We start from the raw sequence: 4,403 nt of genomic DNA on the forward strand, positions 1-4,403 counted from the left end.
TGGGGGGGGGGGTCCCACATCGATTGGAGAAGGGAATAAGTGCCAGCGAGGACGCTCGCCCCGAAGAGGAGGGGGTGGATTGTGAGATCCCACATCAGTTAAAGAGGAGAACGAAACATTCTTTATAAGGGTGTGGAAACCTCTTTCTAGCAGACGCGTTTTAAAAACTTTGAAGGGAAACTCTAAAGTAAAAACTCAAAGAGGACAATATATGCTAAAAGTGGGCTTGAGCTGTTACAACGAAGCTACCACAGTCATTTGTTTTCGTTTTCAAATCCTTGTTCCGAGATGACAAACCAACTAGTCTCGAAATTTGGTTGCATCTAAATGACTTAACCAAGATCTCCAAATTCTTCTTGATCTTTATGGTTTGGTTGGTTGTTGCCCTTTTTAGACTATGGATAGATGGATTTAGTCAAAGAAATCAATAGAACATAACACACAGAATTCAACCACCCCCACCACTGCACCATGACTTACGCCACTTTGCCACTACCATCAAAACGTTCACATATGATGTTCTCTTTGACTTAATATCAAAACACTCGTCTTTAAAATATTCCCTACAACTTTGAGCCATGAGAGAGAAAAGGAGAGTGCATTTTTTTCCATATAAAACAAATTACATCTATTAGGCGTTCATCTTTAATGTAATTAATATAAACATGAAAGAAGCATCTTTCTTTTATCTTTTACATTGTTGTTGATGGCTTCTTTGAGTTGCATGTACGTGAATTTGATAAATGCACTTTTTGAAGACACTTTGACCCACCATTCACCACCATTGCCATTTTCATCAAAGCTAAATGCAATTCCATGCATGTTTTAGGCGCTAAGATCCATATCCATATCGATCCCATCTAATCAATACTTGTTCTCATAAACGGATTTCTAAAACTATAATGAGTTCTGTTAATTCTTCAAAAATAGGGGATGAAATAAAGCTCGTCGAGGTGAATGTCGAACATTGTCAAAGGCGGACCCCTGCCAAATATGATCTTGACCATCTGGGCGACTTGGTTAGAAAACAGTAAGGTAAATGCAAGCTCACACGGTACAAATTGTTAAATACTTTAGGAAAGCTTTGACACACCTTCCCGTGTGGAAGACCATTGACATTTCTTCATAAAAGTAATGCAATCTTAACTAAGTTCCGCTCTATACCAACTTGAGTTTTAGAGTATATGCAGCTAAGTACCACGTTGGTGCGAGATTTTATGGAAATTTTGGATACCAACTAGAGCTTTCTTCAAACAAGCTCTAACACACCATGCGATCTTAAGTAAGCTTACTCTAATCCAAATTCAAACGGAATACTAATTTAAACTTTGATGGGTACGTGGTCGTGGACAAATACAAACCAATTAGGGCTACCTTTGAACGCCTCAAATTGCACGTCAACCACGTGAACATTTCTTTTCCAACAAAACGTTGTTATGGTTGAAAATGGAGACTTAAATAGATGAACTATGATTATAAGTTAGAAGAAGATTATTGGAGGCAGCATCAAGTCTTGGCTGAGATCACATATTCTGCAACAGCTTTGACAAAGGATTTTTTAACCCATTCCACATCCTTTTGTCAAATTTAATGATAACAGATTGAAATTTTTTTTGGGTTTCTTTTTATGGTTTGATTCCCACTCTATGCCCATAACACACTGCATTTTCCAACCATGCTCTCCTTTCTTCCATTCTCATGACTTTGAAGAGCGTCGGTTTGGTCCAACCACTAGCACTTTTTTTTTTTTTTTTTTAAGATCGTCGAAGCGTTGTCTTTTTTAACAAATGTGAAAATGAAAGATCGAATGATTGCCCCGTCTTATCAATTGAGATATATGCTCGTTTTGAATTCTATGTTTATTTGTAAACTAAGTTTATAAATTCCCGTTTCACCTATGAATATCTCTCTTTTGTTGTTTACTTTTAAAAATGCATTCATAATTTAAGTTAAAAGTTCGAAACACGCACAACTTACAAAGATAATACATCTAGTCGATATCAAACGAGATTGAAGAATTTGTTCCAATGATTCGATTCTAATTTTTGGTACAACACAAAAAATACCCTCATTTTCTTCCACTCCTTAGTGGCTTTGAAGTTGTGCATTTACTCTTACCACGGCTTTTAATATTTTTTTCATAAATTGTTGAATTAAAAAGAAACTCAACATAGAATCATTTTACAAAATATTCAAAGATTGATTATAAAAGTTACTCTAAAAACCGATCGATAAAGAAACACATTTGAATTCTAAATCAAATTCTAAAAATAAAGAATGTTCATTCAGATTTCAATATATATGTTCGGCTTTTGAAATCGTCGGTAGAAAGTTGATAAGAAAATGAAGAAACTTATAAGTGGTTAACAAACGTTGGTTGAATCCTCACTCCACATTCTAGAACCGAAAAGCTCGTTCAAACGACAAAAATGAAATGGAATCGTTTCATAAACATCATGGAGAAGAAGTATTTCATGCAAAATACAGAAAGAAAGAAAGAAAGAAAGAAAGAAAGACAGGATCTTTTATACTAAATGCAATAAGCTTTTGTTCATAAGCTGCTTGAAAGCCTCATCATAATGGCTCATAAAAGCATCAAAAAACAACACAAACACAGAGAAAAAGGAACAAACTTTGGGATTCTAGACCTCATTTATTGTCATTCCCAGTTAACAAACTCATTAATTTGCATAAGAAACTCACCTTTTTGTGCGTTGATGATGTTAATTATACTGAAACACAGCGTTTTAAGTGCCTGGCTTTGCCCTGTGTGCCTCACCATTCCCTTTGTCTACATGTTTCACAAGTCAGCCAAATTGAGCTCTGAACTGAGAGAGACAAAAAACACCCATTTTCAGAGGAGGAGCAGCGGCGGCGGCAGCGACCGTGGCGGAGGCGGCGGCGGAAGAAGAAGAAGAACTACGGTGTTCCTTGTAGAGCTGAATATTAAGAAGATTTACATGCTGTGGTGCTGCTGAGAAAAGTGGTTCTTGATGGCAACAATTTATAATGAAATTAGTGGAATTTGACTGAGACTCAATTTGAAGGTGATGATGATCAAATAATGAAGAAAAAAGGTCTGTTTGGTGAAGAAGAAGAAGATGAAGAACAATATTGATGGGGTTCTGAGTTTGGCAATACCAATATATAGAAGTGTTAACCAGTTGTGCAATTAAAATAAGCAATAGTTTGACACTTAAAAAAGAAAAATCGAAAATCTTTTAATCTCGATATACGGTATCACAGTTCATGATCTAATAATAGGAAAGCCGAAGTTCTTGCTCTAAGACCAAGACGCGTTTAGAAGAACGGGCAAACATGTCTATATAGAGCAAAGGAGAAGCTTGTAGAGTTTTCTCGACGTTTTAGAAGGGAGACGGGCTTTTGTCTCAAACTATCACGAGGGTGTTTCACGGTCGCAAAACTCGAGCTTTAAGACTAAACTTATAATTTAACGAAAAACGCTAAGAACCATATTATAAAAGTAAAAGAATCGAGATACGAGACGTTAAAAACTAAAACATATATTCGGTCGCGTGGATAGTGGGTAACGAAAGGTGATGCGACCAAAAATTCAACAGGAAACTCATTGCTAAATGGACTAAATTACTGAAACAAGGGAGGAGGTGAGGAATTTGGAGCACTTCCACTAGGAATTTTATTTAATTTTTGGAGAGATAGAACTCTGTCGGTCAAAATTTCATTGATATATGAAGGCCTCAATCGCTTTCACTATGTCTCAGCGTTTGCTTCAGATATTCAGATTACACTCATAAGTTATTCAACAAATCATTATTGCCCCACTACTCTTTTCTTATAATATTATCTTTTATTTCCTTTTTTGTTCTTTTCCAATTAAGCATTAGATTATCTCTTTCCAATTCAAATAAATGAAATCCAATTAGAACACCATTGATGAATCTTTTAAGCATCACAGATATCTTGGGATTGTTTCAAGCTGAAAGATAAAACAAGAACATAGCAGAAAGAGAGGAGAGAGAGAGAGAGAGAGAAAGCAGAGAGAGAAAGAGCAGAGAGCAGAGAGAGCAAAGAGGGAGCAGAGAGAGAGGGCAGAGAGAGAGAGAGAGCAGAGAGAGGGAGCAGAGAGATTACAATCAATAGTTTCTGTATCTACACAAATAGCTGGTAGATTACAATCATTTTAATAACATAATCATTTTAATCCAATTAGACCACCATTGATGAATCTTTAAAGCATCACATATATCTTAGGATTGTTTCAAGCAGAAAGAGAAAACAAGAACATAGCAGAACAGAAAACCTGCAGAGAGAGAGAGAGAGAGAGAGAGAGAGAGAGAGAGAGAGAGAGAGAGCAGAGAACAGAGAGAGAGCAGAGAGCAGAGAGAACAGAGAGAGAGAGAGGAGCAGAGGGAGCAGAGAGA

At 36.5% G+C, this 4,403-nt stretch overlaps 1 long non-coding RNA gene across 3 annotated transcripts in view; it reads left to right on the plus strand.

The window, feature by feature from the left end:
• LOC111455810 overlaps nucleotides 1–1,723 on the plus strand; it is a 4,568-nt gene extending 2,845 nt beyond the window's left edge. For 2 of the 3 annotated variants that reach the window (XR_002712633.1, XR_002712635.1), the window contains one exon: nucleotides 931–1,161. This is a non-coding gene — a long non-coding RNA (uncharacterized LOC111455810). Of the gene's footprint in view, nucleotides 1–930; nucleotides 1,162–1,181 lie in introns of those variants that run through there. The other variant, XR_002712634.1, reaches the window with a different exon arrangement.
• The last annotated feature ends 2,680 nt before the right edge of the window (nucleotides 1,724–4,403 follow it).

This window comes from Cucurbita moschata, unplaced genomic scaffold, assembly GCF_002738365.1.
Source record: "Cucurbita moschata cultivar Rifu unplaced genomic scaffold, Cmos_1.0 Cmo_Scf00018, whole genome shotgun sequence".
NCBI lineage: Eukaryota > Viridiplantae > Streptophyta > Magnoliopsida > Cucurbitales > Cucurbitaceae > Cucurbita > Cucurbita moschata.